Source organism: Taudactylus pleione, unplaced genomic scaffold (genome assembly GCF_031769625.1).
Source record: "Taudactylus pleione unplaced genomic scaffold, aTauple2 ptg000070l, whole genome shotgun sequence".
Lineage (NCBI taxonomy): Eukaryota > Metazoa > Chordata > Amphibia > Anura > Myobatrachidae > Taudactylus > Taudactylus pleione.
Genome location: NW_028284472.1, coordinates 2,754,863 through 2,781,928, shown reverse-complemented (window position 1 = coordinate 2,781,928; position 27,066 = coordinate 2,754,863). Strand labels below are relative to the sequence as shown.

Sequence of the window (27,066 nt, the reverse complement as noted above, 5' to 3'; positions counted from 1 at the left end):
ACTGAAGGCGAACACCCGAGCAAAGTTTAATAAAAGAGCGAGACAAATAATATAGCAAAACTAATTGATTAAGATTAAGAGACAAGTTCAAACACTTTGTGAACAAAAAGAGGATGGACATTGGCTTGGAGGGCGAGCACTTAATGAAATTTCAAAGCATGGAATGATGACAACATATCAACTCTAGATAGATTTTCTGGTGAAGCATTAGTTAGCTAGCCCAAGAGGCAGTCATAGCATGCATCCTTTGTGCCCTTCTACTAAGTTTTGACACTGATGACCAAACAGAATGTAAGAAAGCCCTCTAGTTAGTAAAACTTGATCAATATCCACATCATTCATTAGGAAAAAGTAGGGTATTCTGATGATAAACCAGTCTCTGATGGAGAACTTTAAGAGCATTCCAATGTTCGGAATGGGCATCTCCTTGCATTCTCATCAGCCATGAAAACCATAAAGTTCTTGAAGTCAAGCATGGTATAATGGTTATGCTTCCATCCTCTAAGATATCCCTAATAACACTGAAAAGTAGTAAATCTCTAGTGAAATGTAAAGCTGCAATCACTTGCGCATAAAAAAATAGCAGCTCATAGGGGATGTAGCTCAGTGGTAGAGCGCATGCTTCGCATGTATGAGTCCCTGTGTTCAATCCCCGGCATCTCCAAGTTTTACAAAATACAGCTTTTTACCATATGTAAACTCTCTAGTAGAGCCAAAGATAACAAGCAAACCAATAAAAGTTCTCTACAGCAATAGTCAAAGATGAATACAAATCATAAAAAATCAATCAAATATGATTATATTCATCATCTTCTTCATTCCATTTTTCAAAGTTAAGTTCCCATTGAATGCCTATTGCCATTCTCCTACACCGAGGGAAAACATATGGTAAGTAGGAAATTGATTTTTTATTTTCAGTGGGAACTGATGGCGACTACCCGAGCAAAGTTTAATAAAAGAGCGAGACAAATATTATAGCAAAACTAATTGATTAAGATTGAGAGACAATTTCAAACACTTTGTGAACAAAAAGAGGATGGACATGGGCTTGGAGGGCAAGCACTTAATGAAATTTCAAAGCATGGAATGATGACAACATATGAACTCTACATAGATTGTCTGTTGAAGCATTAGCTAGCAATGCCCAAGAGGCAGTCATAGCATGCATCCTTTGTGCCCTTCTGCTAAGTTCTGACACTGATGAGCAAACAGAATGTAAGATAGCCCTCTAGTTAGCAAAACTTGATCAATATCCACACCATTCATTAGTAAAAGTAGGGGATTCTGATGATAAACCAGTCTCTGATGGAGAACTTTAACAGCATTCCAATGTTTGGAATGGGCTTCTACTTGCGTTGTCATCACCCATGAAAACCATAAAGTCCTTGCAGTCAAGCATGGTATAATGGTTATGCTTCCATCCTCTAATATATCCCTAATAACACTGAAAAGTAGTAAATCTCTAGTGAAATGTAAAGCTGCAATCACTTGCGCATAAAAAAATAGCAGCTCATAGGGGATGTAGCTCAGTGGTAGAGCGCATGCTTCGCATGTATGAGTCCCTGTGTTCAATCCCCGGCATCTCCAAGTTTTACAAAATACAGCTTTTTACCATATGTAAACTCTCTAGTAGAGCCAAAGATAACAAGCAAACCAATAAAAGTTCTCTACAGCAATAGTCAAAGATGAATACAAATCATAAAAAATCAATCAAATATGATTATATTCATCATCTTCTTCATTCCATTTTTCAAAGTTAAGTTCCCATTGAATGCCTATTGCCATTTTCCTACACTGAGGCAAAACATATGGTAAGTAGGAAATAGAATTTTTATTTTCAGTGGGAACTGAAGGCGACTACCTGAGCAAAGTTTAATAAAAGAGCGAGACAAATAATATAGCAAAACTAATTGATTAAGATTGAGAGACAAGTTCAAACACTTTGTGAACAAAAAGAGGATGGACATGGGCTTGGAGGGCAAGCAGTTAATGAAATTTCAAAGCATGGAATGATGACAACATATGAACTCTACATAGATTGTCTGTTGAAGCATTAGCTAGCAATGCCCAAGAGGCAGTCATAGCATGCATCCTTTGTGCCCTTCTGCTAAGTTCTGACACTGATGACCAAACAGAATGTAAGACAGCCCTTTAGTTATCAAAACTTGATCAATATCCATACCATTCATTAGTAAAAGTAGGGGATTCTGATGATAAACCTGTCTCTGATGGAGAACTTTAAGAGCATTCCAATGTTCGGAATGGGCATCTCCTTGCATTCTCATCAGCCATGAAAACCATAAAGTCCTTGCAGTCAAGCATGGTATAATGGTTATGCTTCCATCCTCTAAGATGTCCCTAATAATACTGAAAAGTAGTAAATCTCTAGTGAAATGTAAAGCTGAAATCACTTGTGCATAAGAAAATAGCAGCTCATAGGGGATGTAACTCAGTGGTAGAGCGCATGCTTCGCATGTATGCGGCCCCGAGTTCAATCCTCGGCATCTCCAAGTTTTACAAAATACAGCTTTTTAACATATGTAAACTCTCTAGTAGAGCCAAAGATAACAAGCAAACCAATAAAAGTACTCTACAGCAATAGTCAAAGTTGAATACAAATCATAAAAAATCAATCAAATATGATTATATTCATCATCTTCTTCATTCCATTTTTCAAAGTTAAGTTCCCATTGAATGCCTATTGCCATTCTCCTACACTGAGGGAAAACATATGGTAAGTAGGAAATAGATTTTTTATTTTCAGTGGGAACTGAAGGCGACTACCCGAGCAAAGTTTAATAAAAGAGCGAGACAAATAATATAGCAAAACTAATTGATTAAGATTGAGAGACAAGTTCAAACACTTTGTGAACAAAAAGAGGATGGACATGGGCTTGGAGGGCAAGCACAATGAAATTTCAAAGCATGGAATGATGACAACATATGAACTCTACATAGATTGTCTGTTGAAGCATTAGCTAGCAATGCCCAAGAGGCAGTCATAGCATGCATTCTTTGTGCCCTTTTGGTAAGATCTGACACTGATGACCAAACAGAATGTAAGACAGCCCTCTATTTAGCAAAATTTGATCAATATCCACACCATTCATTAGTAAAAGTAGGGGATTCTGATGATAAACCAGTCTCAGATGGAGAACTTTAAGAGCATTCCAGTGTTTGGAAAAGGCATCTACTTGCATTCTCATCAGCCATGAAAACCATAAAGTCCTTGCAGTCAAGCATGGTATAATGGTTATGCTTCCATCCTCTAAGATATCCCTAATAACACTGAAAAGTAGTAAATCTCTAGTGAAATGTAAAGCTGCAATCACTTGTGCATAAGAATATAGCAGCTCATAGGGGATGTAGCTCAGTGGTAAAGCGCATGCTTTGCTTGTATAAGCCCCCTAGTTCAATCCCCGGAATCTCTAAGTTTTGCAAAATACAGCTTTTTACCATATGTAAACTCTCTAGAAGAGTCAAAGATAACAAGCAAACCAATACAAGTACTCTACAGCAATAGTCAAAGTTGAATACAAATCATAAAAAATCAATCAAATATGATTATATTCATCATCTTCTTCATTCCAGTTTTCAAAGTAAAGTTCCCATTGAATGCCTATTGCCATTCTCCTACACTGTGGGAAAACATATGGTAAGTAGGAAATAGATTTTTTATTTTCAGTGGGAACTGAAGGCGAACACCCGAGCAAAGTTTAATAATAGAGCGAGACAAATAATATAGCAAAACTAATTGATTAAGATTAAGAGACAAGTTCAAACACTTTGTGAACAAAAAGAGGATGGACATTGGCTTGGAGGGCAAGCACTTAATGATATTTCAAAGCATGGAATGATGACAACATATCAACTCTAGATAGATTTTCTGGTGAAGCATTAGTTAGCTAGCCCAAGAGGCAGTCATAGCATGCATCCTTTGTGCCCTTCTACTAAGTTTTGACACTGATGACCAAACAGAATGTAAGAAAGCCCTCTAGTTAGTAAAACTTGATCAATATCCACATCATTCATTAGGAAAAAGTAGGGTATTCTGATGATAAACCAGTCTCTGATGGAGAACTTTAAGAGCATTCCAATGTTCGGAATGGGCATCTCCTTGCATTCTCATCAACCATGAAAACCATAAAGTCTTTGCAGTTAAGCATGGAATAATAGTTATGCTTCCATCCTCTAATATATCCCTAATAACACTGAAAAGTAGTAAATCTCTAGTGAAATGTAAAGCTGAAATCACTTGTGCATAAGAAAATAGCAGCTCATAGGGGATGTAGCTCAGTGGTAGAGCGCATGCTTCGCATGTATGAGGCCCTGGGTTCAATCCCTGGCATCTCCAAGTTTTAGAAAATACAGCTTTTTAACATATGTAAACTCTCTAGTAGAGCCAAAGATAACAAGCAAACCAATAAAAGTACTCTACAGCAACAGTCAAAGTTGAATACAAATCATAAAAAATCAATCAAATATGAATATATTCATCATCTTCTTCATTCCATTTTTCAAAGTTAAGTTCCCATTGAATGCCTATTGCCATTCTACTACACTGAGGGAAAACATATGGTAAGTAGGAAATAGATTTTTTATTTTCAGTGGGAACTGAAGGTGACTACCCGTGCAAAGTTTAATAAAAGAGCAAGACAAATAATATAGCAAAACTAATTGATTAAGCTTGAGAGACAAGTTCAAACACTTTGTGAACAAAAGAGGATGGACATGGGCTTGGAGGGCAAGCACTTAATGAAATTTCAAAGCATGGAATGATGACAACATATCAACTCTTCATAGATTGTCTGGTGAAGCATTAGCTAGCAATGCCCAAGAGGCAGTCATAGCATGCATCCTTTGTGCCCTTCTACTAAGTTCTGACACTGATGACCAAACAGAATGTAAGACAGCCCTCTAGTTAGCAAAACTTGATCAATTTCCACACCATTCGTTAGTAAAGTAGTGGATTCTGATGATAAACCAGTCTCTGATGGAGAACTTTAAGAGCATTCCAATGTTTGGAATGGGCTTCTACTTGCATTCTCATCACCCATGAAAACCATAAAGTCTTTGCAGTTAAGCATGGAATAATAGTTATGCTTCCATCCTCTAATATATCCCTAATAACACTGAAAAGTAGTAAATCTCTAGTGAAATGTAAAGCTGCAATCACTTGTGCATAAGAAAATAGCAGCTCATAGGAGATGTAGCTCAGTGGTAGAGCGCCTGCTTCGCTTGTATAAGCCCCCTAGTTCAATCCCCGGAATCTGTAAGTTTTGTAAAATACAGCTTTTTACCATATGTAAACTCTCTAGAAGAGCCAAAGATAACAAGCAAACCAATACAAGTACTCTACAGCAATAGTCAAAGTTGAATACAAATCATAAAAAATCAATCAAATATGATTATATTCATCATCTTCTTCATTCCAGTTTTCAAAGTAAAGTTCCCATTAAATGCCTATTGCCATTCTCCTACACTGTGGGAAAACATATGGTAAGTAGGAAATAGATTTTTTATTTTCAATGGGAACTGAAGGCGAACACCCGAGCAAAGTTTAATAAAAGAGCGAGACAAATAATATAGCAAAACTAATTGATTAAGATTAAGAGACAAGTTCAAACACTTTGTGAACAAAAAGAGGATGGACATTGGCTTGGAGGGCAAGCACTTAATGAAATTTCAAAGCATGGAATGATGACAACATATCAACTCTAGATAGATTTTCTGGTGAAGCATTAGCTAGCTAGCCCAAGAGGCAGTCATAGCATGCATCCTTTGTGCCCTTCTACTAAGTTTTAACACTGATGACCAAACAGAATGTAAGAAAGCCCTCTAGTTAGTAAAACTTGATCAATATCCACACCATTCATTAGTAAAAGTAGGGGATTCTGATGATAAACCAGTCTCTGATGGAGAACTTTAAGAGCATTCCAATGTTTGGAATGGGCTTCTACTTGCGTTGTCATCAACCATGAAAACCATAAAGTCCTTGCAGTCAAGCATGGTATAATGGTTATGCTTCCATCCTCTAATATATCCCTAATAACACTGAAAAGTAGTAAATCTCTAGTGAAATGTAAAGCTGCAATCACTTGTGAATAAAAAATAGCAGCTCATAGGGGATGTAGCTCAGTGGTAGAGCGCATGCTTCGCATGTATGAGTCCCTGTGTTCAATCCCCGGCATCTCCAAGTTTTACAAAATACAGCTTTTTACCATATGTAAACTCTCTAGTAGAGCCAAAGATAACAAGCAAACCAATAAAAGTTCTCTACAGCAATAGTCAAAGATGAATACAAATCATAAAAAAGCAATCAAATATGATTATATTCATCATCTTCTTCATTCCATTTTTCAAAGTTAAGTTCCCATTGAATGCCTATTGCCATTCTCCTACACTGAGGCAAAACATATGGTAAGTAGGAAATAGAATTTTTATTTTCAGTGGGAACTGAAGGCGACTACCTGAGCAAAGTTTAATAAAAGAGCGAGACAAATAATATAGCAAAACTAATTGATTAAGATTGAGAGACAAGTTCAAACACTTTGTGAACAAAAAGAGGATGGACATGGGCTTGGAGGGCAAGCAGTTAATGAAATTTCAAAGCATGGAATGATGACAACATATGAACTCTACATAGATTGTCTGTTGAAGCATTAGCTAGCAATGCCCAAGAGGCAGTCATAGCATGCATCCTTTGTGCCCTTTTGGTAAGATCTGACACTGATGACCAAACAGAATGTAAGACAGCCCTCTAGTTAGCAAAACTTGATCAATATCCACACCATTCATTAGTAAAAGTAGGGGATTCTGATGATAAACCAGTCTCAGATGGAGAACTTTAAGAGCATTCCAGTGTTTGGAAAGGGCATCTACTTGCATTCTCATCAGCCATGAAAACCATAAAGTCCTTGCAGTCAAGCATGGTATAATGGTTATGCTTCCATCCTCTAAGATATCCCTAATAACACTGAAAAGTAGTAAATCTCTAGTGAAATGTAAAGCTGCAATCACTTGTGCATAAGAATATAGCAGCTCATAGGGGATGTAGCTCAGTGGTAGAGCGCATGCTTTGCTTGTATAAGCCCCCTAGTTCAATCCCCGGAATCTCTAAGTTTTGCAAAATACAGCTTTTTACCATATGTAAACTCTCTAGAAGAGCCAAAGATAACAAGCAAACCAATACAAGTACTCTACAGCAATAGTCAAAGTTGAATACAAATCATAAAAAATCAATCAAATATGATTATATTCATCATCTTCTTCATTCCAGTTTTCAAAGTAAAGTTCCCATTGAATGCCTATTGCCATTCTCCTACACTGTGGGAAAACATATGGTAAGTAGGAAATAGATTTTTTATTTTCAATGGGAACTGAAGGCGAACACCCGAGCAAAGTTTAATAAAAGAGCGAGACAAATAATATAGCAAAACTAATTGATTAAGATTAAGAGACAAGTTCAAACACTTTGTGAACAAAAAGAGGATGGACATTGGCTTGGAGGGCAAGCACTTAATGAAATTTCAAAGCATGGAATGATGACAACATATCAACTCTAGATAGATTTTCTGGTGAAGCATTAGCTAGCTAGCCCAAGAGGCAGTCATAGCATGCATCCTTTGTGCCCTTCTACTAAGTTTTAACACTGATGACCAAACAGAATGTAAGAAAGCCCTCTAGTTAGTAAAACTTGATCAATATCCACATAATTCATTAGGAAAAAGTAGGGTATTCTGATGATAAACCAGTCTCTGATGGAGAACTTTAAGAGCATTCCAATGTTCGGAATGGGCATCTTCTTGCATTCTCATCAGCCATGAAAACCATAAAGTCCTTGAAGTCAAGCATGGTATAATGGTTATACTTCCATCCTCTAAGATGTCCCTAATAATACTGAAAAGTAGTAAATCTCTAGTGAAATGTAAAGCTGAAATCACTTGTGCATAAGAAAATAGCAGCTCATAGGGGATGTAACTCAGTGGTAGAGCGCATGCTTCGCATGTATGCGGCCCCGGGTTCAATCCTCGGCTTCTCCAAGTTTTACAAAATACAGCTTTTTACCATATGTAAACTCTCTAGTAGAGCCAAAGATAACAAGCAAACCAATAAAAGTAATCTACAGCAATAGTCAAAGTTGAATACAAATCATAAAAAATCAATCAAATATGATTATATTCATCATCTTCTTCATTCCATTTTTCAAAGTTAAGTTCCCATTGAATGCCTATTGCCATTCTCCTACACTGAGGGAAAACATATGGTAAGTAGGAAATAGATTTTTTATTTTCAGTGGGAACTGAAGGCGACTACCCGAGCAAAGTTTAATAAAAGAGCGAGACAAATAATATAGCAAAACTAATTGATTAAGATTGAGAGACAAGTTCAAACACTTTGTGAACAAAAAGAGGATGGACATGGGCTTGGAGGGCAAGCACTTAATGAAATTTCAAAGCATGGAATGATGACAACATATGAACTCTACATAGATTGTCTGTTGAAGCATTAGCTAGCAATGCCCAAGAGGCAGTCATAGCATGCATCCTTTGTGCCCTTCTACCAAGTTCTGACACTGATGACCAAACAGAATGTAAGACAGCCCTCTAGTTAGCAAAACTTGATCAATTTCCACACCATTCGTTAGTAAAGTAGTGGATTCTGATGATAAACCAGTCTCTGATGGAGAACTTTAAGAGCATTCCAATGTTTGGAATGGGCTTCTACTTGCATTCTCATCAGCCATGAAAACCATAAAGTTCTTGAAGTCAAGCATGGTATAATGGTCATGCTTCCATCCTCTAAGATATCCCTAATAACACTGAAAAGTAGTAAATCTCTAGTGAAATGTAAAGCTGCAATCACTTGTGAATAAGAAAATAGCAGCTGATAGGGGATGTAGCTCAGTGGTAGAGCGCATGCTTCGCATGTATGAGGCATCTCCAAGTTTTACAAAATACAGCTTTTTACCATATGTAAACTCTCTAGTAGAGCCAAAGATAACAAGCAAACCTATAAAAGTACTCTACAGCAATAGTCAAAGTTGAATACAAATCATAAATAATCAATCAAATATGATTATATTCATCATCTTCTTCATTCCATTTTTCAAAGTTAAGTTCCCATTGAATGCCTATTGCCATTCTCCTACACCGAGGGAAAACATATGGTAAGTAGGAAATAGATTTTTTATTTTCAGTGGGAACTGATGGCGACTACCCGAGCAAAGTTTAATAAAAGAGCGAGACAAATATTATAGCAAAACTAATTGATTAAGATTGAGAGACAATTTCAAACACTTTGTGAACAAAAAGAGGATGGACATGGGCTTGGAGGGCAAGCACTTAATGAAATTTCAAAGCATGGAATGATGACAACATATGAACTCTACATAGATTGTCTGTTGAAGCATTAGCTAGCAATGCCCAAGAGGCAGTCATAGCATGCATCCTTTGTGCCCTTCTGCTAAGTTCTGACACTGATGACCAAACAGAATGTAAGATAGCCCTCTAGTTAGCAAAACTTGATCAATATCCACACCATTCATTAGTAAAAGTAGGGGATTCTGATGATAAACCAGTCTCTGATGGAGAACTTTAAGAGCATTCCAATGTTTGGAATGGGCTTCTACTTGCGTTGTCATCACCCATGAAAACCATAAAGTCCTTGCAGTCAAGCATGGTATAATGGTTATGCTTCCATCCTCTAATATATCCCTAATAACACTGAAAAGTAGTAAATCTCTAGTGCAATGTAAAGCTGCAATCACTTGCGCATAAATAAATAGCAGCTCATAGGGGATGTAGCTCAGTGGTAGAGCGCATGCTTCGCATGTATGAGTCCCTGTGTTCAATCCCCGGCATCTCCAAGTTTTACAAAATACAGCTTTTTACCATATGTAAACTCTCTAGTAGAGCCAAAGATAACAAGCAAACCAATAAAAGTTCTCTACAGCAATAGTCAAAGATGAATACAAATCATAAAAAATCAATCAAATATGATTATATTCATCATCTTCTTCATTCCATTTTTCAAAGTTAAGTTCCCATTGAATGCCTATTGCCATTCTCCTACACTGAGGCAAACATATGGTAAGTAGGAAATAGAATTTTTATTTTCAGTGGGAACTGAAGGCGACTACCTGAGCAAAGTTTAATAAAAGAGCGAGACAAATAATATAGCAAAACTAATTGATTAAGATTGAGAGACAAGTTCAAACACTTTGTGAACAAAAAGAGGATGGACATGGGCTTGGAGGGCAAGCAGTTAATGAAATTTCAAAGCATGGAATGATGACAACATATGAACTCTACATAGATTGTCTGTTGAAGCATTAGCTAGCAATGCCCAAGAGGCAGTCATAGCATGCATCCTTTGTGCCCTTCTGCTAAGTTCTGACACTGATGACCAAACAGAATGTAAGACAGCCCTCTAGTTATCAAAACTTGATCAATATCCATACCATTCATTAGTAAAAGTAGGGGATTCTGATGATAAACCTGTCTCTGATGGAGAACTTTAAGAGCATTCCAATGTTTGGAATGGGCTTCTACTTGCATTCCCATCACCCATGAAAACCATAAAGTCTTTGCAGTTAAGCATGGAATAATAGTTATGCTTCCATCCTCTAATATATCCCTAATAACACTGAAAAGTAGTAAATCTCTAGTGAAATGTAAAGCTGCAATCACTTGTGCATAAGAATATAGCAGCTCATAGGGGATGTAGCTCAGTGGTAGAGCGCCTGCTTCGCTTGTATAAGCCCCCTAGTTCAATCCCCGGAATCTCTAAGTTTTGCAAAATACAGCTTTTTACCATATGTAAACTCTCTAGAAGAGCCAAAGATAACAAGCAAACCAATACAAGTACTCTACAGCAATAGTCAAAGTTGAATACAAATCATAAAAAATCAATCAAATATGATTATATTCATCATCTTCTTCATTCCAGTTTTCAAAGTAAAGTTCCCATTAAATGCCTATTGCCATTCTCCTACACTGTGGGAAAACATATGGTAAGTAGGAAATAGATTTTTTATTTTCAGTGGGAACTGAAGGCGAACACCCGAGCAAAGTTTAATAATAGAGCGAGACAAATAATATAGCAAAACTAATTGATTAAGATTAAGAGACAAGTTCAAACACTTTGTGAACAAAAAGAGGATGGACATTGGCTTGGAGGGCAAGCACTTAATGAAATTTCAAAGCATGGAATGATGACAACATATCAACTCTAGATAGATTTTCTGGTGAAGCATTAGTTAGCTAGCCCAAGAGGCAGTCATAGCATGCATCCTTTGTGCCCTTCTACTAAGTTTTGACACTGATGACCAAACAGAATGTAAGAAAGCCCTCTAGTTAGTAAAACTTGATCAATATCCACATCATTCATTAGGAAAAAGTAGGGTATTCTGATGATAAACCAGTCTCTGATGGAGAACTTTAAGAGCATTCCAATGTTCGGAATGGGCATCTCCTTGCATTCTCATCAGCCATGAAAACCATAAAGTCTTTGCAGTTAAGCATGGAATAATAGTTATGCTTCCATCCTCTAATATATCCCTAATAACACTGAAAAGTAGTAAATCTCTAGTGAAATGTAAAGCTGAAATCACTTGTGTATAAGAAAATAGCAACTCATAGGGGATGTAGCTCAGTGGTAGAGCGCATGCTTCGCATGTATGAGGCCCTGGGTTCAATCCTCGGCATCTCCAAGTTTTACAAAATACAGCTTTTTAACATATGTAAACTCTCTAGTAGAGCCAAAGATAACAAGCAAACCAATAAAAGTACTCTACAGCAATAGTCAAAGCTGAATAGAAATCATAAAAAATCAATCAAATATGATTATATTCATCATCTTCTTCATTCCATTTTTCAAAGTTAAGTTCCCATTGAATGCCTATTGCCATTCTACTACACTGAGGGAAAACATATGGTAAGTAGGAAATAGATTTTTTATTTTCAGTGGGAACTGAAGGCGACTACCCGTGGAAAGTTTAATAAAAGAGCAAGACAAATAATATAGCAAAACTAATTGATTAAGCTTGAGAGACAAGTTCAAACACTTTGTGAACAAAAGAGGATGGACATGGGCTTGGAGGGCAAGCACTTAATGAAATTTCAAAGCATGGAATGATGACAACATATCAACTCTTCATAGATTGTCTGGTGAAGCATTAGCTAGCAATGCCCAAGAGGCAGTCATAGCATGCATCCTTTGTGCCCTTCTACTAAGTTCTGACACTGATGACCAAACAGAATGTAAGACAGCCCTCTAGTTAGCAAAACTTGATCAATTTCCACACCATTCGTTAGTAAAGTAGTGGATTCTGATGATAAACCAGTCTCTGATGGAGAACTTTAAGAGCATTCCAATGTTTGGAATGGGCTTCTACTTGCATTCTCATCAGCCATGAAAACCATAAAGTTCTTGAAGTCAAGCATGGTATAATGGTTATGCTTCCATCCTCTAAGATGTCCCTAATAACACTGAACAAAAGTAAATCTCTAGTGAAATGTAAAGCAGCAATCACTTGTGCATGAGAAAACAGCAGCTCATAGGGGATGTAGCTCAGTGGTAGAGCGCATGCTTCGCATGTATGTGGCCCCGGGTTCAATCCTCGGTATCTCCAAGTTTTACAAAATACAGCTTTTTAGCATATGTAAACTCTCTAGTAGAGCCAAAGATAACAAGCAAACCAATAAAAGTACTCTACAGCAATAGTCAAAGTTGAATACAAATCATAAAAAATCAATCAAATATGATTATATTCATCATCTTCTTCATTCCATTTTTCAAAGTTAAGTTCCCATTGAATGCCTATTGCCATTCTCCTACACTGAGGGAAAACATATGGTAAGTAGGAAATAGATTTTTTATTTTCAGTGGGAACTGAAGGCGACTACCCGAGCAAAGTTTAATAAAAGAGCGAGACAAATAATATAGCAAAACTAATTGATTAAGATTGAGAGACAAGTTCAAACACTTTGTGAACAAAAAGAGGATGGACATGGGCTTGGAGGGCAAGCACTTAATGAAATTTCAAAGCATGGAATGATGACAACATATTAACTCTACATAGATTGTCTGTTGAAGAATTAGCTAGCAATGCCCAAGAGGCCGTCATAGCATGCATCCTTTGTGCCCTTTTGGTAAGATCTGACACTGATGACCAAACAGAATTTAAGACAGCCCTCTAGTTAGCAAAACTTGATCAATATCCACACCATTCATTAGTAAAAGTAGGGGATTCTGATAATAAACCAGTCTCTGATGGAGAACTTTAAGAGCATTCCAATGTTTGGAATGGGCTTCTACTTGCATTCTCATCACCCTTGAAAACCATAAATTCCTTGCAGTCAATCATGGTATAATGGTTATGCTTCCATCCTCTAATATATCCCTAATAACACTGAAAAGTAGTAAATCTCTAGTGAAATGTAAAGCTGCAATAACTTGTGAATAAGAAAATAGCAGCTCATAGGGGATGCAGCTCAGAGGTAGAGCGCAAGCTTTGCATGTGTGAGGCCCTGGGTTCAATCACCGGCATCTCAAAGTTTTGCAAAATACAGCTTTTTACCATATGTAAACTCTCCAGAAGAGCCCAAGATAACAAGCAAACCAATAAAAGTACTCTACAGCAATAGTCAAAGTTGAATACAAATCATAAAAAATCAATCAAATATGATTATATTCATCATCTTCTTCATTCCATTTTTCAAAGTTAAGTTCCCATTGAATGCCTATTGCCATTCTACTACACTGAGGGAAAACATATGGTAAGTAGGAAATAGATTTTTTATTTTCAGTGGGAACTGAAGGCGACTACGCGTGCAAAGTTTAATAAAAGAGCAAGACAAATAATATAGCAAAACTAATTGATTAAGCTTGAGAGACAAGTTCAAACACTTTGTGAACAAAAGAGGATGGACATGGGCTTGGAGGGCAAGCACTTAATGAAATTTCAAAGCATGGAATGATGACAACATATCAACTCTTCATAGATTGTCTGGTGAAGCATTAGCTAGCAATGCCCAAGAGGCAGTCATAGCATGCATCCTTTGTGCCCTTCTACTAAGTTCTGACACTGATGACCAAACAGAATGTAAGACAGCCCTCTAGTTAGCAAAACTTGATCAATTTCCACACCATTCGTTAGTAAAGTAGTAGATTCTGATGATAAACCAGTCTCTGATGGAGAACTTTAAGAGCATTCCAATGTTTGGAATGGGCTTCTACTTGCATTCTCATCAGCCATGAAAACCATAAAGTTCTTGAAGTCAAGCATGGTATAATGGTTATACTTCCATCCTCTAAGATGTCCCTAATAACACTGAACAAAAGTAAATCTCTAGTGAAATGTAAAGCAGCAATCACTTGTGCATGAGAAAATAGCAGCTCATAGGGCATGTAGCTCAGTGGTAGAGCGCATGCTTCGCATGTATGCGGCCCAGGGTTCAATCCTCGGTATCTCCAAGTTTTACAAAATACAGCTTTTTAGCATATGTAAACTCTCTAGTAGAGCCAAAGATAACAAGCAAACCAATAAAAGTACTCTACAGCAATAGTCAAAGTTGAATACAAATCATAAAAAATCAATCAAATATGATTATATTCATCATCTTCTTCATTCCATTTTTCAAAGTTAAGTTCCCATTGAATGCCTATTGCCATTCTCCTACACTGAGGGAAAACATATGGTAAGTAGGAAATAGATTTTTTATTTTCAGTGGGAACTGAAGGCGACTACCCGAGCAAAGTTTAATAAAAGAGCGAGACAAATAATATAGCAAAACTAATTGATTAAGATTGAGAGACAAGTTCAAACACTTTGTGAACAAAAAGAGGATGGACATGGGCTTGGAGGGCAAGCACTTAATGAAATTTCAAAGCATGGAATGATGACAACATATGAACTCTACATAGATTGTCTGTTGAAGCATTAGCTAGCAATGCCCAAGAGGCAGTCATAGCATGCATCCTTTGTGCCCTTTTGGTAAGATCTGACACTGATGACCAAACAGAATGTAAGACAGCCCTCTAGTTAGCAAAACTTGATCAATATCCACACCATTCATTAGTAAAAGTAGGGGATTCTGATAATAAACCAGTCTCTGATGGAGAACTTTAAGAGCATTCCAATGTTTGGAATGGGCTTCCACTTGCATTCTCATCACCCATGAAAACCATAAATTCCTTGCAGTCAATCATGGTATAATGGTTATGCTTCCATTCTATAATATATCCCTAATAACACTGAAAAGTAGTAAATCTCTAGTGAAATGTAAAGCTGCAATAACTTGTGAATAAGAAAATAGCAGCTGATAGGGGATGTAGCTCAGTGGTAGAGCGCATGCTTCGCATGTATGAGGCATCTCCAAGTTTTACAAAATACAGCTTTTTACCATATGTAAACTCTCTAGTAGAGCCAAAGATAACAAGCAAACCAATAAAAGTACTCTACAGCAATAGTCAAAGTTGAATACAAATCATAAAAAATCAATCAAATATGATTATATTCATCATCTTCTTCATTCCATTTTTCAAAGTTAAGTTCCCATTGAATGCCTATTGCCATTCTCCTACACCGAGGGAAAACATATGGTAAGTAGGAAATAGATTTTTTATTTTCAGTGGGAACTGATGGCGACTACCCGAGCAAAGGTTAATAAAAGAGCGAGACAAATATTATAGCAAAACTAATTGATTAAGATTGAGAGACAATTTCAAACACTTTGTGAACAAAAAGAGGATGGACATGGGCTTGGAGGGCAAGCAGTTAATGAAATTTCAAAGCATGGAATGATGACAACATATGAACTCTACATAGATTGTCTGTTGAAGCATTAGCTAGCAATGCCCAAGAGGCAGTCATAGCATGCATCCTTTGTGCCCTTCTGCTAAGTTCTGACACTGATGACCAAACAGAATGTAAGACAGCCCTCTAGTTATCAAAACTTGATCAATATCCACACCATTCATTAGTAAAAGTAGGGGATTCTGATGATAAACCAGTCTCTGATGGAGAACTTTAAGAGCATTCCAATGTTTGGAATGGGCTTCTACTTGCATTGTCATCACCCATGAAAACCATAAAGTCCTTGCAGTCAAGCATGGTATAATGGTTATGCTTCCATCCTCTAATATATCCCTAATAACATTGAAAAGTAGTAAATCTCTAGTGAAAAGTAAAGCTGCAATCACTTGCGCATAAAAAAATAGCAGCTCATAGGGGATGTAGCTCAGTGGTAGAGCGCATGCTTCGCATGTATGAGTCCCTGTGTTCAATCCCCGGCATCTCTAAGTTTTACAAAATACAGTTTTTTACCATATGTAAACTCTCTAGTAGAGCCAAAGATAACAAGCAAACCAATAAAAGTTCTCTACAGCAATAGTCAAAGATGAATACAAATCATAAAAAATCAATCAAATATGATTATATTCATCATCTTCTTCATTCCATTTTTCAAAGTTAAGTTCCCATTGAATGCCTATTGCCATTCTCCTACACTGAGGCAAAACATATGGTAAGTAGGAAATAGAATTTTTATTTTCAGTGGGAACTGAAGGCGACTACCTGAGCAAAGTTTAATAAAAGAGCGAGACAAATAATATAGCAAAACTAATTGATTAAGATTGAGTGACAAGTTCAAACACTTTGTGAACAAAAAGAGGATGGACATGGGCTTGGAGGGCAAGCAGTTAATGAAATTTCAAAGCATGGAATGATGACAACATATGAACTCTACATAGATTGTCTGTTGAAGCATTAGCTAGCAATGCCCAAGAGGCAGTCATAGCATGCATCCTTTGTGCCCTTCTGCTAAGTTCTGACACTGATGACCAAACAGAATGTAAGACAGCCCTCTAGTTATCAAAACTTGATCAATATCCATACCATTCATTAGTAAAAGTAGGGGATTCTGATGATAAACCTGTCTCTGATGCAGAACTTTAAGAGCATTCCAGTGTTTGGAAAGGGCATCTACTTGCATTCTCATCAGCCATGAAAACCATAAAGTCCTTGCAGTCAAGCATGGTATAATGGTTATGCTTCCATCCTCTAAGATATCCCTAATAACACTGAAAAGTAGTAAATCTCTAGTGAAATGTAAAGCTGCAATCACTTGTGAATAAGAAAATAGCAGCTGATAGGGGATGTAGCTCAGTGGTAGAGCGCATGCTTCGCATGTATGAGGCATCTCCAAGTTTTACAAAATACAGCTTTTTACCATATGTAAACTCTCTAGTAGAGCCAAAGATAACAAGCAAACCTATAAAAGTACTCTACAGCAATAGTCAAAGTTGAATACAAATCATAAATAATCAATCAAATATGATTATATTCATCATCTTCTTCATTCCATTTTTCAAAGTTAAGTTCCCATTGAATGCCTATTGCCATTCTCCTACACCGAGGGAAAACATATGGTAAGTAGGAAATAGATTTTTTATTTTCAGTGGGAACTGATGGCGACTACCCGAGCAAAGTTTAATAAAAGAGCGAGACAAATATTATAGCAAAACTAATTGATTAAGATTGAGAGACAATTTCAAACACTTTGTGAACAAAAAGAGGATGGACATGGGCTTGGAGGGCAAGCACTTAATGAAATTTCAAAGCATGGAATGATGACAACATATGAACTCTACATAGATTGTCTGTTGAAGCATTAGCTAGCAATGCCCAAGAGGCAGTCATAGCATGCATCCTTTGTGCCCTTCTGCTAAGTTCTGACACTGATGACCAAACAGAATGTAAGATAGCCCTCTAGTTAGCAAAACTTGATCAATATCCACACCATTCATTAGTAAAAGTAGGGGATTCTGATGATAAACCAGTCTCTGATGGAGAACTTTAAGAGCATTCCAATGTTTGGAATGGGCTTCTACTTGCGTTGTCATCACCCATGAAAACCATAAAGTCCTTGCAGTCAAGCATGGTATAATGGTTATGCTTCCATCCTCTAATATATCCCTAATAACACTGAAAAGTAGTAAATCTCTAGTGCAATGTAAAGCTGCAATCACTTGCGCATAAAAAAATAGCAGCTCATAGGGGATGTAGCTCAGTGGTAGAGCGCATGCTTCGCATGTATGAGTCCCTGTGTTCAATCCCCGGCATCTCCAAGTTTTACAAAATACAGCTTTTTACCATATGTAAACTCTCTAGTAGAGCCAAAGATAACAAGCAAACCAATAAAAGTTCTCTACAGCAATAGTCAAAGATGAATACAAATCATAAAAAATCAATCAAATATGATTATATTCATCATCTTCTTCATTCCATTTTTCAAAGTTAAGTTCCCATTGAATGCCTATTGCCATTCTCCTACACTGAGGCAAAACATATGGTAAGTAGGAAATAGAATTTTTATTTTCAGTGGGAACTGAAGGCGACTACCTGAGCAAAGTTTAATAAAAGAGCGAGACAAATAATATAGCAAAACTAATTGATTAAGATTGAGAGACAAGTTCAAACACTTTGTGAACAAAAAGAGGATGGACATGGGCTTGGAGGGCAAGCAGTTAATGAAATTTCAAAGCATGGAATGATGACAACATATGAACTCTACATAGATTGTCTGTTGAAGCATTAGCTAGCAATGCCCAAGAGGCAGTCATAGCATGCATCCTTTGTGCCCTTCTGCTAAGTTCTGACACTGATGACCAAACAGAATGTAAGACAGCCCTCTAGTTATCAAAACTTGATCAATATCCATACCATTCATTAGTAAAAGTAGGGGATTCTGATGATAAACCTGTCTCTGATGGAGAACTTTAAGAGCATTCCAATGTTTGGAATGGGCTTCTACTTGCATTCCCATCACCCATGAAAACCATAAAGTCTTTGCAGTTAAGCATGGAATAATAGTTATGCTTCCATCCTCTAATATATCCCTAATAACACTGAAAAGTAGTAAATCTCTAGTGAAATGTAAAGCTGCAATCACTTGTGCATAAGAATATAGCAGCTCATAGGGGATGTAGCTCAGTGGTAGAGCGCCTGCTTCGCTTGTATAAGCCCCCTAGTTCAATCCCCGGAATCTCTAAGTTTTGCAAAATACAGCTTTTTACCATATGTAAACTCTCTAGAAGAGCCAAAGATAACAAGCAAACCAATACAAGTACTCTACAGCAATAGTCAAAGTTGAATACAAATCATAAAAAATCAATCAAATATGATTATATTCATCATCTTCTTCATTCCAGTTTTCAAAGTAAAGTTCCCATTAAATGCCTATTGCCATTCTCCTACACTGTGGGAAAACATATGGTAAGTAGGAAATAGATTTTTTATTTTCAATGGGAACTGAAGGCGAACACCCGAGCAAAGTTTAATAAAAGAGCGAGACAAATAATATAGCAAAACTAATTGATTAAGATTATGAGACAAGTTCAAACACTTTGTGAACAAAAAGAGGATGGACATTGGCTTGGAGGGCAAGCACTTAATGAAATTTCAAAGCATGGAATGATGACAACATATCAACTCTAGATAGATTTTCTGGTGAAGCATTAGCTAGCTAGCCCAAGAGGCAGTCATAGCATGCATCCTTTGTGCCCTTCTACTAAGTTTTGACACTGATGACCAAACAGAATGTAAGAAAGCCCTCTAGTTAGTAAAACTTGATCAATATCCACATCATTCATTAGGAAAAAGTAGGGTATTCTGATGATAAACCAGTCTCTGATGGAGAACTTTAAGAGCATTCCAATGTTCGGAATGGGCATCTCCTTGCATTCTCATCAGCCATGAAAACCATAAAGTCTTTGCAGTTAAGCATGGAATAATAGTTATGCTTCCATCCTCTAATATATCCCTAATAACACTGAAAAGTAGTAAATCTCTAGTGAAATGTAAAGCTGAAATCACTTGTGCATAAGAAAATAGCAGCTCATAGGGGATGTAGCTCAGTGGTAGAGCGCATGCTTCGCATGTATGAGGCCCTGGGTTCAATCCTCGGCATCTCCAAGTTTTACAAAATACAGCTTTTTAACATATGTAAACTCTCTAGTAGAGCCAAAGATAACAAGCAAACCAATAAAAGTACTCTACAGCAATAGTCAAAGCTGAATAGAAATCATAAAAAATCAATCAAATATGATTATATTCATCATCTTCTTCATTCCAGTTTTCAAAGTAAAGTTCCCATTGAATGCCTATTGCCATTCTCCTACACTGTGGGAAAACATATGGTAAGTAGGAAATAGATTTTTTATTTTCAGTGGGAACTGAAGGCGAACACCCGAGCAAAGTTTAATAATAGAGCGAGACAAATAATATAGCAAAACTAATTGATTAAGATTAAGAGACAAGTTCAAACACTTTGTGAACAAAAAGAGGATGGACATTGGCTTGGAGGGCAAGCACTTAATGAAATTTCAAAGCATGGAATGATGACAACATATCAACTCTAGATAGATTTTCTGGTGAAGCATTAGTTAGCTAGCCCAAGAGGCAGTCATAGCATGCATCCTTTGTGCCCTTCTACTAAGTTTTGACACTGATGACCAAACAGAATGTAAGAAAGCCCTCTAGTTAGTAAAACTTGATCAATATCCACATCATTCATTAGGAAAAAGTAGGGTATTCTGATGATAAACCAGTCTCTGATGGAGAACTTTAAGAGCATTCCAATGTTCGGAATGGTCATCTCCTTGCATTCTCATCAGCGATGAAAACCATAAAGTCTTTGCAGTTAAGCATGGAATAATAGTTATGCTTCCATCCTCTAATATATCCCTAATAACACTGAAAAGTAGTAAATCTCTAGTGAAATGTAAAGCTGAAATCACTTGTGCATAAGCAAATAGCAACTCATAGGGGATGTAGCTCAGTGGTAGAGCGCATGCTTCGCATGTATGAGGCCCTGGGTTCAATCCCTGGCATCTCCAAGTTTTAGAAAATACAGCTTTTTAACATATGTAAACTCTCTAGTAGAGCCAAAGATAACAAGCAAACCAATAAAAGTACTCTACAGCAATAGTCAAAGTTGAATACAAATCATAAAAAATCAATCAAATATGATTATATTCATCATCTTCTTCATTCCATTTTTCAAAGTTAAGTTCCCATTGAATGCCTATTGCCATTCTACTACACTGAGGGAAAACATATGGTAAGTAGGAAATAGATTTTTTATTTTCAGTGGGAACTGAAGGCGACTACCCGTGCAAAGTTTAATAAAAGAGCAAGACAAATAATATAGCAAAACTAATTGATTAAGCTTGAGAGACAAGTTCAAACACTTTGTGAACAAAAGAGGATGGACATGGGCTTGGAGGGCAAGCACTTAATGAAATTTCAAAGCATGGAATGATGACAACATATTAACTCTTCATAGATTGTCTGGTGAAGCATTAGCTAGCAATGCCCAAGAGGCAGTCATAGCATGCATCCTTTGTGCCCTTCTACTAAGTTCTGACACTGATGACCAAACAGAATGTAAGACAGCCCTCTAGTTAGCAAAACTTGATCAATTTCCACACCATTCGTTAGTAAAGTAGTGGATTCTGATGATAAACCAGTCTCTGATGGAGAACTTTAAGAGCATTCCAATGTTTGGAATGGGCTTCTACTTGCATTCTCATCAGCCATGAAAACCATAAAGTTCTTGAAGTCAAGCATGGTATAATGGTTATACTTCCATCCTCTAAGATGTCCCTAATAACACTGAACAAAAGTAAATCTCTAGTGAAATGTAAAGCAGCAATCACTTGTGCATAAGAATATAGCAGCTCATAGGGGATGTAGCTCAGTGGTAGAGCGCATGCTTCGCTTGTATAAGCCCCCTAGTTCAATCCCCGGAATCTCTAAGTTTTGCAAAATACAGCTTTTTACCATATGTAAACTCTCTAGAAGAGCCAAAGATAACAAGCAAACCAATACAAGTACTCTACAGCAATAGTCAAAGTTGAATACAAATCATAAAAAATCAATCAAATATGATTATATTCATCATCTTCTTCATTCCAGTTTTCAAAGTAAAGTTCCCATTGAATGCCTATTGCCATTCTCCTACACTGTGGGAAAACATATGGTAAGTAGGAAATAGATTTTTTATTTTCAGTGGGAACTGAAGGCGAACACCCGAGCAAAGTTTAATAATAGAGCGAGACAAATAATATAGCAAAACTAATTGATTAAGATTAAGAGACAAGTTCAAAAACTTTGTGAACAAAAAGAGGATGGACATTGGCTTGGAGGGCAAGCACTTAATGAAATTTCAAAGCATGGAATGATGACAACATATCAACTCTAGATAGATTTTCTGGTGAAGCATTAGCTAGCTAGCCCAAGAGGCAGTCATAGCATGAATCCTTTGTGCCCTTCTACTAAGTTTTGACACTGATGACCAAACAGAATGTAAGAAAGCCCTCTAGTTAGTAAAACTTGATCAATATCCACATCATTCATTAGGAAAAAGTAGGGTATTCTGATGATAAACCAGTCTCTGATGGAGAACTTTAAGAGCATTCCAATGTTCGGAATGGGCATCTCCTTGCATTCTCATCAGCCATGAAAACCATAAAGTCCTTGAAGTCAAGAATGGTATAATGGTTATACTTCCATCCTCTAAGATGTCCCTAATAATACTGAGAAGTAGTAAATCTCTAGTGAAATGTAAAGCTGAAATCACTTGTGCATAAGAAAACAGCAGCTCATAGGGGATGTAGCTCAGTGGTAGAGCGCGTGCTTCGCATGTATGAGGCCCCGGGTTCAATCCCTGGCATCTCCAAGTTTTACAAAATACAGCTTTTATCATATGTAAACTCTCTAGTAGAGCCAAAGATAACAAGCAAACCAATAAAAGTACTCTATAGCAATAGTCAAAGTTGAATACAAATCATAAAAAATCAATCAAATATGATTATATTCATCATCTTCTTCATTCCATTTTTCAAAGTTAAGTTCCCATTGACTGCCTATTGCCATTCTACTACACTGAGGGAAAACATATGGTAAGTAGGAAATAGATTTTTTATTTTCAGTGGGAACTGAAGGCGACTACCCGTGCAAAGTTTAATAAAAGAGCAAGACAAATAATATAGCAAAACTAATTGATTAAGCTTGAGAGACAAGTTGAAACACTTTGTGAACAAAAGAGGATGGACATGGGCTTGGAGGGCAAGCACTTAATGAAATTTCAAAGCATGGAATGATGACAACATATGCACTCTACATAGATTGTCTGTTTAAGCATTAGCTAGCAATGCCCAAGAGGCAGTCATAGCATGCATCCTTTGTGCCCTTTTGGTAATATCTGACACTGATGACCAAACAGAATGTAAAACAGCCCTCTAGTTAGCAAAACTTGATCAAGATCCACACCATTCATTAGTAAAAGTAGGGGATTCTGATAATAAACCAGTCTCTGACGGAGAACTTTAAGAGCATTCCAATGTTTGGAATGGGCTTCCACTTGCATTCTCATCACCCATGAAAACCATAAAGTCCTTGCAGTCAATCATGGTATAATGGTTATGCTTCCATCCTCTAATATATCCCTAATAACACTGAAAAGTAGTAAATCTCTAGTGAAATGTAAAGCTGCAATAACTTGTGAATAAGCAAATAGCAGCTCATAGGGGATGTAGCTCAGTGGTAGAGCGCATGCTTCGCATGTATGAAGCTCTGGGTTCAATCCCCGGCATCTCAAAGTTTTACAAAATACAGCTTTTTACCATATGTAAACTCTCTAGTAGAGCCAAATATAACAATCAAACCAATAAAAGTACTCTACAGCAATAGCCAAAGTTGAATACAAATCATAAAAAAATCAATCAAATATGATTATATTCATCATCTTCTTCATTCCATTTTTCAAAGTTAAGTTCCCATTGAATGCCTATTGCCATTCTCCTACACTGAGGGAAAACATATGGTAAGTAGGAAATAGATTTTTTATTTTCAGTGGGAACTGATGTCGACTACCCGAGCAAAGTTTAATAAAAGAGCGAGACAAATATTATAGCAAAACTAATTGATTAAGATTGAGAGACAAGTTCAAACACTTTGTGAACAAAAAGAGGATGGACATGGGCTTGGAGGGCAAGCACTTAATGAAATTTCAAAGCATGGAATGATGACAACATTTGAACTCTACATAGATTGTCTGTTGAAGCATTAGCTAGCAATGCCCAAGAGGCAGTCATAGCATGCATCCTTTGTGCCCTTCTGCTAAGTTCTGACACTGATGAGCAAACAGAATGTAAGATAGTCCTCTAGTTAGCAAAACTTGATCAATATCCACACCATTCATTAGTAAAAGTAGGGGATTCTGATGATAAACCAGTCTCTGATGGAGAACTTTAAGAGCATTCCAATGTTTGGAATGGGCTTCTACTTGCATTGTCATCACCCATGAAAACCATAAAGTCCTTGCAGTCAAGCATGGTATAATGGTTATGCTTCCATCCTCTAATATATCCCTAATAACACTGAAAAGTAGTAAATCTCTAGTGAAATGTAAAGCTGCAATCACTTGTGCATCAGAAAATAGCAGCTCATAGGGGATGTAGCTCAGTTTTAGAGCGCATGCTTCACATGTATGAGGCCCCGGGTTCAATCCCCGGTATCTCTAAGTTTTACAAAATTCCGCTTTTTACCATATGTAAACTCTCTAGTAGAGCCAAAGTTAACAAGCAAACCAATAAAAGAACTCTACAGCTATAGTCAAAGTTGAATACAAATCATAAATAATCAATCAAATATGATTATATTCATCATCTTCTTCATTCCATTTTTCAAAGTTAAGTTCCCATTGAATGCCTTTTGCCATTCTCCTACACTGAGGGAAAACATATGGTAAGTAGGAAATAGATTTTTCATTTTCAGTGGGAACTGAAGGCGACTACCCGAGCAAAGTTTAATAAAAGAGCGAGACAAATAATATAGCAAAACTAATTGATTAAGATTAAGAGACAAGTTCAACCACTTTATGAACAAAAAGAGGATGGACATGGGCTTGGAGGGCAAGCACTTAATGAAATTTCAAAGCATGGAATGATGACAACATATGAACTCTACATAGATTGTCTGTTGAACCATTAGCTAGCAATGCCCAAGAGGCAGTCATAGCATGCATCCTTTGTGCCCTTTTGCTAAGTTCTGACACTGATGACCAAACAGAATGTAAGATAGCCCTCTAGTTAGCAAAACTTGATCAATATCCACACCATTCATTAGTAAAAGTAGGGGATACTGATGATAAACCAGTCTCTGATGGAGAACTTTAAGAGCATTCCAGTGTTTGGAATGGGCATCTACTTGCATTCTCATCAGCCATGAAAACCATAAAGTCCTTGCAGTCAAGAATGGTATAATGGTTATGCTTCCATCCTCTAATATATCCCTAATGACACTGAAAAGTAGTAAATCTCTAGTGAAATGTAAAGCTGCAATCACTTGTGCATAAAAAAATAGCAGCTCATAGGGGATGTAGGTCAGTGGTAGAGCGCATGCTTCGCATGTATGAGGCCCCGGATTCAATCCCCGGCATCTCCAAGTTTTACAAAATACAGCTTTTTACCATATGTAAACTCTCTAGTAGAGCCAAAGTTAACAAGCAAACCAATAAAAGTACTCTACAGCAATAGTCAAAGTTGAATACAAATCATAAATAATCAATCAAATATGACTATATTCATCATCTTCTTCATTCCATTTTTCAAAGTTAAGTTCCCATTGAATGCCTTTTGCCATTCTCCTACACTGAGGGAAAACATATGGTAAGTAGGAAATAGATTTTTTATTTTCAGTGGGAACTGAAGGCGACTACCCGAGCAAAGTTTAATAAAAGAGCGAGACAAATAATATAGCAAAACTAATTGATTAAGATTAAGAGACAAGTTCAAACACTTTGTGAACAAAAAGAGGATGGACATGGGCTTGGAGGGCAAGCACTTAATGAAATTTCAAAGCATGGAATGATGACAACATATGAACTCTACATAGATTGTCTGTTGAAGCATTAGCTAGCAATGCCCAAGAGGCAGTCATAGCATGCATCCTTTGTGCCCTTTTGCTAAGTTCTGACACTGATGACCAAACAGAATGTAAGACTGCCCTCTATTTAGCAAAACTTGATCAATATTCACACCATTCATTAGTAAAAGTAGGGGATTCTGATGATAAACCAGTCTCTTATGGAGAACTTTAAGAGCATTCCAATGTTCGGAATGGGCATCTACTTGCATTCTCATCAGCCATGAAAACCATAAAGTCCTTGCAGTCAAGCATGGTATAATGGTTATGCTTCCATCCTCTAATATATCCCTAATAACACTGAAAAGTAGTAAATCTCTAGTGAAATGTAAAGCTGCAATCACTTGTGCATAAGAAAATAGCAGCTTATAGGGGATGTAGCTCAGTGGTAGAGTGCATGCTACGCATGTATGAGGCCCCGGGTTCAATCGCCGGCATCTCTAAGTTTCACAAAATACAGCTTTTTACCATATGTAAACTCTCTAGGAGAGCCAAAGTTAACAAGCAAACCAATAAAAGTACTCTACAGCAATAGTCAAAGTTGAATACAAATCATAAAAAATCAATCAAATATGATTATATTCATCATCTTCTTCATTCCATTTTTCAAGGTTAAGTTCCCATTGAATGCCTATTGCCATTCTCCTACACTGAGGGAAAACTTATGGTAAGTAGGAAATAGATTTTTTATTCTCAGTGGGAACTGAAGGCGACTACCTGAGCAAAGTTTAATAAAAGAGCGAGACAAATAATATAGCAGAACTAAATGATTAAGATTGAGAGACAAGTTCAACCACTTTATGAACAAAAAGAGGATGGACATGGGCTTGGAGGGCAAGCACTTAATGAAATTTCAAAGCATGGAATGATGACAACATCTGAAGTCTACATAGATTGTCTTGTGAAGCATTTTTTAGCAATGCCCAAGAGGCAGTCTTAGCATGCATCCTTTGTGCCCTTCTGCTAAGTTCTGACACTGATGACCAAACAGAATGTAAGACAGCCCTCTAGTTAGCAAAACTTGATCAATATCCACACCATTCATTAGTAAAAGTAGGGGATTCTGATGATAA

The 27,066-nt window shown here is 36.9% G+C and overlaps 14 non-coding genes across 14 annotated transcripts; all 14 read left to right on the top strand.

Annotated features, from left to right (window-relative positions):
* Window positions 1–592: 592 nt before the first annotated feature.
* Window positions 593–664, top strand: TRNAA-CGC (transfer RNA alanine (anticodon CGC)). Its single transcript has one exon. It is a non-coding gene; the product is annotated as a tRNA-Ala (tRNA).
* Window positions 665–1,515: 851 nt separating this feature from the next.
* On the top strand, window positions 1,516–1,587 carry TRNAA-CGC (transfer RNA alanine (anticodon CGC)). The gene has a single exon. It is a non-coding gene; the product is annotated as a tRNA-Ala (tRNA).
* An 851-nt stretch (window positions 1,588–2,438) lies between these two features.
* TRNAA-CGC (transfer RNA alanine (anticodon CGC)) lies at window positions 2,439–2,510 on the top strand. The gene has a single exon. It is a non-coding gene; the product is annotated as a tRNA-Ala (tRNA).
* A 1,772-nt stretch (window positions 2,511–4,282) lies between these two features.
* On the top strand, window positions 4,283–4,354 carry TRNAA-CGC (transfer RNA alanine (anticodon CGC)). Its single transcript has one exon. It is a non-coding gene; the product is annotated as a tRNA-Ala (tRNA).
* A 1,770-nt stretch (window positions 4,355–6,124) lies between these two features.
* Window positions 6,125–6,196, top strand: TRNAA-CGC (transfer RNA alanine (anticodon CGC)). Its single transcript has one exon. It is a non-coding gene; the product is annotated as a tRNA-Ala (tRNA).
* A 3,600-nt stretch (window positions 6,197–9,796) lies between these two features.
* TRNAA-CGC (transfer RNA alanine (anticodon CGC)) lies at window positions 9,797–9,868 on the top strand. The gene has a single exon. It is a non-coding gene; the product is annotated as a tRNA-Ala (tRNA).
* A 1,773-nt stretch (window positions 9,869–11,641) lies between these two features.
* On the top strand, window positions 11,642–11,713 carry TRNAA-CGC (transfer RNA alanine (anticodon CGC)). Its single transcript has one exon. It is a non-coding gene; the product is annotated as a tRNA-Ala (tRNA).
* Window positions 11,714–12,562: 849 nt separating this feature from the next.
* TRNAA-CGC (transfer RNA alanine (anticodon CGC)) lies at window positions 12,563–12,634 on the top strand. The gene has a single exon. It is a non-coding gene; the product is annotated as a tRNA-Ala (tRNA).
* Window positions 12,635–18,060: 5,426 nt separating this feature from the next.
* Window positions 18,061–18,132, top strand: TRNAA-CGC (transfer RNA alanine (anticodon CGC)). Its single transcript has one exon. It is a non-coding gene; the product is annotated as a tRNA-Ala (tRNA).
* A 1,774-nt stretch (window positions 18,133–19,906) lies between these two features.
* On the top strand, window positions 19,907–19,978 carry TRNAA-CGC (transfer RNA alanine (anticodon CGC)). The gene has a single exon. It is a non-coding gene; the product is annotated as a tRNA-Ala (tRNA).
* Window positions 19,979–20,829: 851 nt separating this feature from the next.
* Window positions 20,830–20,901, top strand: TRNAA-CGC (transfer RNA alanine (anticodon CGC)). Its single transcript has one exon. It is a non-coding gene; the product is annotated as a tRNA-Ala (tRNA).
* A 1,772-nt stretch (window positions 20,902–22,673) lies between these two features.
* On the top strand, window positions 22,674–22,745 carry TRNAA-CGC (transfer RNA alanine (anticodon CGC)). Its single transcript has one exon. It is a non-coding gene; the product is annotated as a tRNA-Ala (tRNA).
* An 849-nt stretch (window positions 22,746–23,594) lies between these two features.
* TRNAA-CGC (transfer RNA alanine (anticodon CGC)) lies at window positions 23,595–23,666 on the top strand. The gene has a single exon. It is a non-coding gene; the product is annotated as a tRNA-Ala (tRNA).
* A 1,775-nt stretch (window positions 23,667–25,441) lies between these two features.
* On the top strand, window positions 25,442–25,513 carry TRNAA-CGC (transfer RNA alanine (anticodon CGC)). Its single transcript has one exon. It is a non-coding gene; the product is annotated as a tRNA-Ala (tRNA).
* Window positions 25,514–27,066: the final 1,553 nt, after the last annotated feature.